Source organism: Aythya ferina (assembly GCF_964211825.1).
Source record: "Aythya ferina genome assembly, chromosome: 6".
In the NCBI taxonomy this organism is placed as follows: Eukaryota; Metazoa; Chordata; class Aves; order Anseriformes; family Anatidae; genus Aythya; species Aythya ferina.
The window spans coordinates 28,175,122-28,188,022 of record NC_140303.1 but is presented as its reverse complement, the minus strand read 5'-3'; the positions used below and the strand labels follow the sequence as shown (position 1 = coordinate 28,188,022).

The window sequence follows — 12,901 nt, the reverse complement described above, 5'->3', positions numbered from 1 at the left end:
TTCTGGAGAGAAAGAAAAAAATATATATATATTTTTTTCCAAGTGAAACAGTAAGAAAGTTTGTCAGTTCATTTTCTCATCTTTATCCCTTATGGCCAGCTGTATGTGCAGACTCTATTTTTGTTTTCCCTGTGTCTCTGCAAGTGCTAATGTTTGTTTTCTGTTTTTGTTTTGTCCTGCAGTCCAGTACTCTGAGCCTGTGTGCTCTGTGTCAAGCGTTAGATTGTTTTTCTATTAATCACATGTTCCTCCTGGCTGTAGCTCTCACCGGCTGGCTGCTGCCACCAAGTTTTGTGTGTATCATGTGTGGTGTAGCACTGAGAGTGTGTGACTCCAAACTGCAAACCCTTTCATGATCAGAGTGCTCTGCAGGGATGCAGCCAATGCAGCAACCATGTAGGCTTCTTGATATATCCTCCAGTTCTCTCTTCCATGTTCATCCTGTGTTACAGGAGCTTGCTTTTCTCCAGGGTTAGAAGGAGCCATGTCTAAAGGCAGGACCTTGAGCAAGTTCTTTACCAAAGCTCTTGGAACTTTTTCTGATGTTGTAGGAATCAGAAAAGCATGACCATGAATTCAGCTCATGGGGTCATGGTGGAGACAAAGTCTTTCCACTGAGCTGCCCTGGAAGAGAGATGTAGCTCAAGGGTAGATGGACTGTGGGCCTCATGGTCCCATGTCATCCTGTAAGTTGTTCCCATATCTTGTAGAACTAGGAATGGGTGCTGCTTCTTTCCAGAGACTAAAACCCCTCATCAGAGAAGCACTTTGTGGAAAAACCTTGAGCTGTGCAAAGAAGACTATTAATGAAATAAAACAGCTTCATGAGAAGCAACACTTTGTGCTTTGTCCTCAAAGGAATCCGTCTTTCATGAAAGACTTCGTGTTCCTTGGATTTATTTATTTATTTTTTCCATTGAATGAGCAAGATTGTTTAAAAAGGGTGGTGGGGAAGGTCACTGGGGAAGAGCCCCCTCCCATACTCACTCATCAATTCTTATGGCATTAAAAAAATTAATTTAAATTGCCACTTTCCTCAAAATGAAGTGTAAAGCTTTCATAGTTCTGTTGTTTAATTTCCCAACTGGATATGAAATTAAGGAAATTGTAATTGTTTGACCTCTCACATCAGGGAGTCTAGGTATTTTTTCTTCTGTTTCACAGGAGTACATCTATATGAGAATAATGGCTTCCCCAGAGGCTCCACTTCTTGTAAAATACAGTCTAATGAATTAAAATATATCTCCTCTCTTTTTGGTGTTTTGCATGCTGTGACCTGCCTTGGGTTTGAGTTCAGGATGGCTCCCATTGAACTGTCTGAAGGCTGGCAGCACACTTCCTCATGGTGAATTGTTCTTCCTGAAGTTTGTCCATTGATTAAATCCTCTGGATTTGGTAGGTCGTCTTTCTTATGCAGTTCACTGCGTTTTCCTCACTAAGCATTGCTAATGTGTCTTCCATAAACTTGAAGCTTTTTCAGCTTTGATCCAGGAACCTCTCCAAATTCAGCAAAGCCAACCAAAGACGTTTTTTTTTTTCCCTCTTCTTTGTGTCCTTTGTTACTGAAGAGGGCTGCAAATATTTAATACCATTTAAAGCCAGACCAAAAAAAAAAAAGTCTCTTTTGGTGATTTCTCCAAAACACCAGTTGATTATTGTTGGCAAGGACATCACACTGGAAAGGACTAGCTGTTCTGCGTGGTTTTGAGGCCAGAATACTGCTGGGATCATCCCTGGTGGCCGGGTGGAGCTGGCTGGGTACCTGCCCAGGAGCCACGGGGTCCCCACGCAGCAGATGGACCTCTCCTGAGGAGGGGAAAAAGGTTGACACCAAAGAACAAAGATTCTCTCCACCACAGGGTGAAAAAAACCACACTGAATGTCACCGAGGAAGCAGCAAATGCTAGTCTGGAGATCTCTGTGTGTCTGACCAGCTGCGTACGTGGTTTTTCAGGGGAGATAATGTACTGCCTTGGAGAACAGCTAGGCAGGTCACAGTGTGGAGCAAGGATACATTTATTTTGAGGGCTCTAGCGGAGAACTTTTTGTCCTGAAGTCACCACTTGGAGAGATTTCTCATGTGGCAGGAATGGGGAATGAGCAGACTTGCCACCAGGGTAAGGATGTTTTGCTCTCGAGGAGAAAAAATGAGTGAACATCAGCCTCACTGGTATGTTTAGCTCTCAGTGATTGTAGCAATGAGTTCACCTGGATCTTGCTTAGCCCTCGTTGCCCTAATGGGCCACGCAGGTGGCCTCTTGCATACCCATAGCAGGTGGTGAAACAGCTCAGCTTGCACCATGGGAAGAAACTATCAGGAGAGGATGGCTAAAATGGCTTTATGGGAGCTCCTGGCAGGAAGAAGTGACTTTTTGGAAGCTTATGTCCAGATCTGGTGAGAAGTTGGGACCTGCTCTGCTGCATCTCCAGATACTGGAAGCTCTGGCTTGTGTAGCATATACACTTGGGTTTTCAATCTGTAAAAATTTTCCTGCTTCTTCCCTTCTCCTTCCCATCCCCATTGCTCTGAGAGGCGGGTGAAGCCTCCTAGCTTGCCCCAGAGGAGAAGGCAGAGGAAAGCAGAGACCTGGCCGTGCTTCAGGGCACCCCAATCCACAGCAGGCAGAGGCAGCCCCTGGCCGTGGTGGTGCACGAGCTGCTGCAGCTCTGCTGGCACTGGGCAGGCAGCTGGGCAGCAGCCCCAGCCAGCTCATTGGCAGCGCGGCGCCAGCACCGCAAAGAATCGTGCCCTTTGTATTTCGCCGTCCAGACCTAACATACTGACATGGTCGGCATCAGATACAGTCGACACATGTTTAAGTGGTGTGGCTGGCTGCTTTGAACAAGTGGGAATGTGTTCTTGGACCGGTTCACTCTCTGCATTTCTACAGAGTTTCCCACTGTCCATTTTCCATAGTTACTTACAGCGATTACGTGGAATCCAGGGCTGCAGCGGCTGCGTGCACAGCCTCTAAACCCACACCTGTGGCTTTTTTGTGTCGCGTATAATTCATTACTGAGTGACGCTTCCTGCCTTGTCATCTTTGGTCCTCGATGAATGAACTGTGTAGCCAAATCTGCTTAGCACTGAACTAAAGAGGCGGTTTGCGTTCAGCTGTGGATCCTGCACGAGTCGTGCAGAAACTTATTTGTGTTGGTATGGCTGGGTGCTCACGGGAGGCTCCGGCTCTTTTGATATCGGATCCACTCACAGCTTGCATGTCCTGCCTCAGCTTTATTTTCCCTTCCAGAGGCATAGATACTGCATGAATCACTATGTCTTTGCAGAGGCTCCAGTGTGCAAAGGTATTTGTGCTGAAACCTCACGAGGCTGTAATTAATCTGTAGACGAAAGGAAATGTTTTTGTGACAGCTAAATGAAGACCAAATAATGCGACGTGATGAAAGGTATGCTCAGCGGTCTGATTCAGGATCTGAAGTTTATATGCATTTAGCTTTATGGTGAGCTGGAAAACTTCTGAAACAAGAATTGCCTCAAGTCCCAGTTAGTTGCAGACAAAAGTATACAGAGGAAAACCTGCACATAATTATATATTAATAAGTAGAAAACTGAACAGAGATTTTTAAAAATGACACCCTGTTATTCAGTACATTTGAAAACATTCAGGAAGCTTATATATAAATTGTATATGAGTGCTGTACACAGAGAGGCACGTGTTTTCTGCATTAGATCTATCTGATCAGGGTACGTTCCAGTGAAGGAGGCTGTCTCTTTTGGTTTTAGTTATGTTGAGATAGAAAACATCTGATAACCTTTAAAAAAATATTGCAGACTTTTGTAAACTAGGCTTTTTTTTTTTTTTTTTTTTTTTTTTTTCAGATTTAGATTGTTTTGTAGAAGGAAAGAAGTTGCTGATCATCTTGTTTGAAACTTAACCATTTCTCCCCTGTGAGTTTTTTGGTTTTCTTTTGTGTAATGAAGGAAGTAATACTTCAAGTTCATGTTTCAGCTTGTTCATCATCAGATGCACATTTTGATTCAAGTTCTCTCACATTAGTTCATGTGAAGCTGAGACTATTCTAGCAAAAGGACACAGTGGTAAGCCTGGCAGCTGCCATGTACTTTGGTTCAGGTGGCCTTTTGAACAGCCACTCTAAAATTGGTCGATGCTGAACATTTCAAGCAGTGACACAGGGTCCTTATCTAATGGAATGATCTTCCAGAATGGTGAAATTTCTGAATTCCACTTGTGTAGAATCCCAGAACCCTAGAAATTCTGGGAGAAAAGACCTGCAGGGGGTTGCAGTCCAGCTTCCATCCCCAGTGGGGCTTGTCATCAACATCACATTGAGTTGGCTATGGCTTGGCTAGTAGAGTCTTGAAAACCACCAACCTGTCACAGTCTCTTGGCGTGTCCTGTTCCAGTACTGCAGGACACCCCTAGAGGAAAAGCTTTGGGAAGTCCAGCCTGAACTTCTCAAGCTGCTATCTGAACCTTGTGCCCTGTGTCTTACCATCAGCCAGTACCAGGAACAGTTTGGCTCCATCTGGGCTATGACTGCCTTCAGGCAGTGATGGGCTGGTACTAGATCACATTAGCCACATCGTCACCAGATCATTAACTCTAGAGAAGTATAACACGTTTACATCTGAGCACGTCTCCTTATGCTCTCACATTAAATCATGTGTGCATGCTTATTTTCACTTTTAATCTAAGCCTTTGATATCCAAGCAGCAGCTAGATTTGCCTGTGTTTATGTGAAAACCAGATCTTTTTTAAAAAAATGTTTAACCTCTTAATTTCATTATGGCTATATCATACCTATAACTTAGTATTGTTACAGGTCTGTGACAGTACTGTTATTGTTACTACAATTGTCATCATCATCAGTATCTATTCTTAACATGAATATACCATGTCAGCTTGCTATCCCTATTCTTGTCAGCAGAAAGCTACATTTTCGAAGAGTGGGCAGAGTCACGTACTGGTAGAAGAGTGAGCTGGATTCTGTTATGACTTTAGCATCATCAACAAAATGATCAAGTGCTGTAAATTCACATTATAATTATGATGTCAGTCAGAAACAATATAACTTGATTTTCAGGGTGACAGAGAATGTGCCCTGGGAATTTGTAGGGAATATATTTACCTCATTTGGAAACTGAATAAATCCTAAAATAAATATTTCAAGAATATAGATGTAGTTCAAGCATGTATTTTCCAATTAGCACAAGTTTTAAGGCCAGGACATTTTTTGCTTCTGTTTTATTTAGTTACCATAAATGAACTCAGGATTCTGCACCATCTTTTGCCAATATACTTTGCATCCTAGGCACCTACAAGCAATACTTGATTTTCTTTGTTTTTGTCTGAGATGTGAATTATTCATTTAAGTAAGTAAGTTATAGATAACTTGAGTCTTGAGAAATGCATGATGGAGGAAAAACTGTTCAAAAGTGTAGTGAATTGGCTGTTGGACTTGAGAGACACTCTGGAGAACTTTGTACTATGGGCATGAGAGGTGGGTTGGGTTCCCAACTCCTTCTGGCTATATAATTTCTTTAAGGCATCTCACAATGACATCCAAAATCCTCTACATTTGAATGACGGTTGTACTTAAGTCATATTTTTTCTCTTTTGGGAAAGATTTCCAAAGTGATGTAGAAGTACATCTGCTTCTCAGTGTCACATGGAGGGAGTTATTCCTCTTCAAAACACATTTTTATACCTCTAGTGACTTGCAGCTTCAAGACTTTGTCTTCAAGGTCTTTCTGGTTGCTCTTTAAGGAAAGCCCCACTCAGTCCTGCCCAGACCTTAGGGTTTCTCCAGGCTGACTTCAAGGAGGCACTGAAACTGAAGGGCACAGTAATGTGGAGAGCCATTCTGTCTCTCATAACACAGTTGGTACATGAGCACATCTACTGTGGTATGAAGCAATACCTCTTCCAACAGCAGCTGGTTTTATTTCTGTTTGTGCTCGTGCCTGGTACCAGTCAGCTGCTTTGTGAATAAGCAGCACCCACGGCATCTGAGCACCCTGGCTGCCTAGCAGCGTGCTTCTGTGGATTTGCTGTCTTACCTTCCTGCCTCTCTCCTCCCCTTCCCCCCGGTTTCTACTACACTTTGCCTTGTAGACAGCAATATAGGACCAGGCTGCTTCTCAGTTCCATCACTTTTCCCTGCTGTGAGTGAATCTGTTGCAATTAAATTTTAATTGAGATGCACACTGCTTAAATAGACACAAGACAGCTACAGCTATTGCTAATTAATTTTCTTCCAAAATGACAACATTTAATAATTATATTCCATGTCACTTACATTATTTATACAAGTTTAACTCTGGGAATTTTTTTAAAGGCACGTCAGCTGTGAAAGTGCTTTATGGTGTTAATCTCCTGTAAGGCAATTGTGATTAACTTGAAAAGTGAAAGGATGTTTATGGTGCATTTAGTAAATTAGCATGTAACTCTGCAAGTTTCAAGAGAGATTGAAACACTGAGACATTTGTATGAATGTGTAGTAGTATTTCTGGTTACAGCATTTGAATCCAGAGAAGCCCTAATGATAATAATTTGTGCTCTTGTGTCATCTTTCTTCTGAGGATCTCAAAATACTTCCAGTCGATGAACGAACGAGCTTGCGCTTTGTGACAGAGATTTCCCCACAGTTTCTCACTTCACCTTGCACAGCACAAAGAGATCATCTGCTGCCCCAGCATGGAAAATTCCTTGCCCTCTGCTCCCTTGCTTTAATAGCAGGCAATGAAAATGACCTTTTTGTATTTTAGTATGAAGAATCCATCACTGGTTGCTGTCAGACAGGGTGTTGGATGAGTGGGACCATTTGTCTGTTGCAGCGTGACAGTCCTTAGGCAGCGCTGTGACAATTTGGGGAGTCTGCCTGTATGAGAGAACATGTAACTGTCACATCATGGCGTGACTTGGTGTTGGTGGAGCAGCAGAATTGTCAACCTCTGAGCTTCAAATGTTCACCAGGCAGGTAGAAGCTTCTTGGGGCAGCTGCAAGGCAAAATCTTCCAGCCTCTCCCACAGGGGTACATAACGGAGAAGCTCCCTCTGCAGAACAAAGGAGCTGGATATCGAAGGTGAGATGCGTCAGCCTCGGGGGTTTACTGGCAGATCAGGGAGTTTCAGGAAGGTTTGGAGAATCAAAGGGCTTTTTTTTTTTCTCCACAGTGAGGGTCCTTTTTAAGGTGAAACTTAAAGCTGGAAGCTACGGTGGAGGGATTTTATGGGTCAGAGAAATAAATGTGGGAGGGAGGAACAGGTTAAGACTGTGATCCCTCAGAGGACCAAAGACCAATAAAAGTCAAAACTAGATGAGAAAAGTGACTGCAAGTACCTGGCTGTGTGTATTTCCTCTGCTAGCATAGGGTAGCTATTTTAAAAGCTCTGTGCCTTTCTGATTGTTGTTACCACATACCACTGCAAAGTTAAGCTGCTGTGGGAGCAGAGATCTGGAACTGTGTGTGTTTGCATTTATTAAGGATGCTGGGGATTAGTATTGATACAGCAGAGATGTATGGGATGGAGCAATCCCCTTCCAAGAAGGCACAACAGACCATACTGAAAAGTGTTGCAGGGATGGCAAGAAAAGTACCTGGTGTGCTGCGATGGGCAGGGGAGGTGGGGGTGTTGTGGGCTGCACCACCGGGCAATGGGAGTGTCTTGGACAAAGGAAATTTGACCAAATGTGTTATATGAGTGTATAGTAAAACTCCCTTATTGGATATATGGGAATATCATATGCTATTCAGGTCACATAAATTTAAGCGTCTTCTTGAAGCTAGACATTTTAGTTCATTGTATAGTGAATACATATCAAAAAAGTACCTTCAGAACCATTTTACTCAATGTTAAGATGGATGTGAATGAAAGGCTGACTAGTTATCTGTCTGTCCATCCTTGTGTCGTATCATGAAATTGAATTTAAAAAAAAAACCCTCCTTGTTACTTCACTTTATTTTTCTCTCAACTTTGCTGCTAACAAAACAGACCCAGCAATATTTAGTTCTGTTTTAGCATCTAGTTGTTTCTTGTGCACCGTTGCGTGGTGCCAGGGTTAGGGACTTCAAAATAAAAAACAGAACTCACCAAGATGCAGGTTCTTAAGTAATGGAAAGTTTTCAGGGCCTTTATTTTATTGCTTGTCTCAGTGGGTTGTAGCTTATTCTATTCCTCTGCTGTGCAGGTAGCACAGTTAATTATATATGGATGGTTGTGCTTATCAGTAATACAGTCACGATTCTTGGCAAAGATGCAGAGTGTCAAGGCACAGAGGGGTAGGACACTGGTGTGTGCAGTCCCCCATCTCCCATGTCCTGGGAACTAAGAGCTGCTACTTTGCACCTGACCAGACAGCAATCATTTACTCCTGTAACAAATAGACCTCTTCTTCTGTGTGTTTTCCCTGGAGTTATTTAGACACGATGTTGTTTGCTTTGAGGTCTCATACAAGCTGCAATTTGCATATGGTGCTGGAGTTACCGACGGTTCATTCCTTTGATAGCTGATTCTCACGGTCCTGAAATATGCCTTTAGCTGCCGAGGCAGTTGTATAGCTGTAGGGGCTGCAACCAGGAAGGCCACAGGTCTGGCAGAAGCTGGTAGTGTTTTCTCCAAGACACACAGTATGAATGGTCCTGTCCAGGTCCCAGCCAAAAGACACGGCAGGAGCCACGTGGCTTTGGGTCTGTTTCGTGTCACTGCACTGAGCAGTGCTAAAGGGAAGGCTTAAACATTAATGAATGTCCACAACTACCAGTTCTCTGCTTTAAAAATCCCAGTGGCGTGCAGTAATGAAAAGCCAACCCTATGCATGCTGCAGGTCCATTTCTCCAAAGGCATTTGTCTGGGTGTATTCATACAAATAAAGACTGATCTTCAGTTATAGGAGTGCTAAAGGAAGGTATCTAACTTTTTCTCAGTTTGCTGCTAATGATTTGGGGATGGCCAACTCTATTTGTTCTCAAAAGATACATTTTCTCAGCTACTCTAATGAACATTTCATAAACTAGTAATAAATCTGAGTTAGCAGTGGAAATACTGGCTCCAAAATAGAAAGCGTGCTGAGCTGTCTCATTTTAACTCATGAAATGCTGGGAAAAGCCCAAGGGGACAAAGTGGTAACAAACACTGGGTAGCTGAGGACATGGTTTAAAGACAAGAAGTCGTTTGTGCCTCTATAGCTGGTGACATCTTCCCCCTCCTGTTCCGTACAAAATTTGGCTCAGACGAGTGAGTAGAAACAGGAGATTACCTGTGTTTCATTTCTTCAGTAGATAAAAGCCTAACAAGCTTTTCAGTCAAGTGCTAGGTTATGAGAGCAAATGGGATGAACCTGGAGTGGTGTTTCAGTATTTTTAGTGTTTAGTTTGGAATGTTGAGTTTCCCTGACACTGTGTAATGCAGAGAGCATGATAGTATTAGAAATATATATTCTTTTAGGGAAGGGCTGATTTATGAGAAATTAGTCAGGAAAATAATTGTTCCCTCACTTGGGGGAAAATACACTGCAATGAGAGTTAACCGAAGCCCTCTAGTATTTCTCCTAAGATCAGAACAATGTGTCCTAACAGGTACACTCACTGGTTCATGATTTTCCAGGGGGATCTGATTCTCATCTTGGACACCTGTCTTAGAGCAGAAGATGGTCAAAGTCAATGGTTTCATTGGTGAAAACAAGTATGAAAGAGATTAGGAGCAGACGGGTATCTCTGGTCCATCTGAGCAAAGTGACTCAAATGACACATATTTAGGTCCTGATTGAAGAAAGTGCATATGCATTTGCTGAAGTCTCCCGGAAGCCAATGAGATTGAAAGCGTAGTGTGGTAGGCTTTGAAGGGCTTTGAAAGAGGAGACAATAGTCAAAGCAAAACAAAAGAGCAAGCCATCAAAGGATGTAAAGCAAAATGACAGGAACAAAGTGACAAGCTAGAAAAATGCTCTTTGCTCCCACATTCTGAATGGCTGTGAAATCAGCTTTGTACTCATTAGAGCCAATGTAAAGGAACTTGCTGTAAATGAAAATGAATGGCTTAGAGGCTGGTGTTTTGAGTTCAGACATGTAGGTGAGTGGCAGAAAGCACAAGGAAATGCCAAACTCTTGGAGCCATTGTGCAGGAGGAAGAAACAGGAGTCAGAGGTGGCCTAGAGGCAAAAAAAATTACAGTGAGGTTGGAGGAAACTGAGGATTGCCTCAGGTTGCAGACTTGAGTAACCAACAAGACGTTCTCCACTTCTGCAAAATTTGGCACCCTTGGCCACCTTCGGTCCATGGCCAGGTTCCTGTGAGAAGCTATCAGAGAGGCAGGTTGCCGTTTCCATGTGGGTGGAGGGAATCAGGTCTGAACTAGGTCGGTCTTGAGTGAAATGTGGGAAAGATCTAGCAGAGAGAAATCCCAGAGGTAACTGATACAGAAGATTGCATACAGCTTAGCTGTGAAGGGAAGAGGAAGATGGAATGAGAGTTACAGGCACAAGTGGGATTTTGAGAGAGGCAGGCTGGGTTTCTGAGGAAAAAGAGCAGGAGGAAGAGAGACAGGGCAAGAAGAGTGGCTATGATGGTTGAGAAGATGGTTGTGGGGGAGTGAGGTAATTAGAGGGGAAGAGCATATGAAACGTTAGGAGCAGGGAAGGTTTTGTAGATGGGAGGTTCTTGTTTTAAAAACAAATTCTTGTTTTGGCTATTTTCTCTAGGAAGAATTCAACAAGGTTGTACGCAGAAAAAAGATTCAGAGATAGAAAGTAATTATCATATGCATTAATATACAACAGAAATAATGTACAATAACTACAAGGGAAATTAAGTAATAACTATTACTAGTAATACTAAACAGATATCAAACTTTGGTTAAGGTTTGTTTCATACTATATTTCTTTTTGTTATTATATATGTAAAGGGCTCTGTCCTGAAAAAATAGTATTAATTCTTTATATTTTGTCTTAAATTAGATAGTATCAGACAACAAGAGCAAAGGAGGAGGAAGTACCTATAGGGTCTTCTCAGGATAGCCTTAATGATTTCAGTGTTTTATTTGAGAAAACAGCAAAAAGCATCTTTTTTGTGTTGCATAGTGGCCACAGCAGTCATTGTGCCTCAGAGTCTGGCATAGCATCTGAATAGCTATGGGGTCATCCAACAAGAGTGAATGCAGTCTCCACTGCTCAGCCCCTAGCCTGATTACCACAAAACACACTTCTTTTGCTTGACTTGCTTTAGCTGCCCAGTTGCATGCACACAACGTGGTTCCTAAACCATTCCCCTGAGCTATAGCAACCTGCCAACGTTTGCTAAAAGTTTATTGCTAGCCTGGGTTTTGTTCCAGTGACTTTTGTGGACATGAGATGTGCTGGCATGTGAGCCCTGCTCGTTTTGTATGTGATACTACAGAGCAGTAGAGGATGAGGCTTCCCCACACTTCTGTTCTTCTGTAGGATGTGGAGACACCACTGCTGGGGGTGAGAAGGTAGATTTTTCCCTTACCTCTTATAACAGGAGAATTAAATCAATTATAATGTTATTGCTTTCTTTTTTGATGCTAGCAGTTATACACCAGACCAAGAAATGAAGTCAGTTCTTGTAGGCCACCAAGCAAAAACTGCAGGATATTTTGTTGGTGAACAGCTTTATATCTGTCTCAGTCATCAAAATACTTGTAGTGCAGTAGACATAACTGCATAGTAAAGGAATGTATGCTCGGCAACATTGCCATTGGCAGGACATAAACACCTTAGACTTTATCAGCATTCTGGGAGATGTTTATTACTTGAGTCTTACCAAGGTCTTATCACAGAAGAAAAAATACAGAAATTGGAAGGTAGGTATTTTGCTTATTGGCAGAGACAGGCATGGTAAGATTCAATCATTATAAATGCAGACGTTTTGATCTGTGAAGGTATGACAAATCAACCATTTATAACACAGAGATTCGTAGGTGCATAAGATCAAAGAGGATCAGGGTGCTCATTTAGTCTGACTTTTTCTATAATACCATCAGAGGACTTTCCTGTACTTAAGCCCATGCACGTCCAGTGGTGGGTCTTCAGCTGGTCTTCTGGGAAAACTATATGAACAAAGCATCAGCTCAGCAGTGCCAGAGAGTCCTTCACCAACCTGAATGCAGTGCTCTTCTGTTGAAGCTAGGAGCCTTGTTTCTATCTGAATTTCTCTAGCTTTACCTCTAGCTTTAGTCCATGTAATTGGTATTAGGTAGCTGTAATCGGTTTAGCAGTAGGTTCTTGCAATGTCCCTTATCTCTATATCAAAGAGCATCTATTATCAATTTACGTATATGTTAATATCACTGATCAAGTCGTCCTGCAAGTACTGGTCATTTAAGCTCACTTTTGTTGTTGTGCATGGGTAGCACTGAAGTCTTTGTGATTTTCCTCTTTCTGCCTGAAGTATGGATCCCAAAGCTGGGGGTCATGTTCCATTAACCATTGATTCAGGGTTAGACAGAGAAACATTATAACCTCACAAATTTTGCTTGGACAAATACATATTGCTTTAGCTGCTTTAATACCAACAACCGCCGTGGAACTTGTCAGCCAGTGTTTGCCCACCATAAACTTCAAACTATCTTCAGTCAGTGTTTCTCAAAGCACAGTCTTCATTTTAATCACTTTCCACATGTGTGGCCTTGTATGTGGTTGCTTTAAAATAGATGATCTTTGTGTCTAGGCCATCTGGTGATAGAGAAGCAGGTCAGTGGTACAGAGCAATCATCTTTATTTACTGTGTCTGTAGTCATTTGTCATTGACAAACTTCATCACTCTGTATTTGTTTCCAGGCATTGATAGACAAAAGGATTCTACTTCTCCATTCACATAAATGTTTCCACCAGGTTCAGCAATACTGGTCAGGACTAATTGTTGTGTTAAACGAGCTATTCCACTTCTTGTTTATTACTT

General features: G+C 42.3%; 1 protein-coding gene across 3 annotated transcripts in view; it reads left to right on the top strand.

Moving 5' to 3' along the window:
* GLI2 (GLI family zinc finger 2) overlaps positions 1-12,901 on the top strand; it is a 297,910-nt gene that overhangs the window by 136,696 nt on the left and 148,313 nt on the right. The window contains exon 1 of one of the 3 annotated variants that reach the window (XM_084523600.1): positions 2,271-2,395. The exons of the other annotated variants lie outside the window; for them this stretch is intronic. The gene's annotated coding sequence lies outside the window, so the exon portion shown is untranslated. Of the gene's footprint in view, positions 1-2,270; positions 2,396-12,901 lie in introns of those variants that run through there. 3 annotated transcript variants of the gene reach the window in all.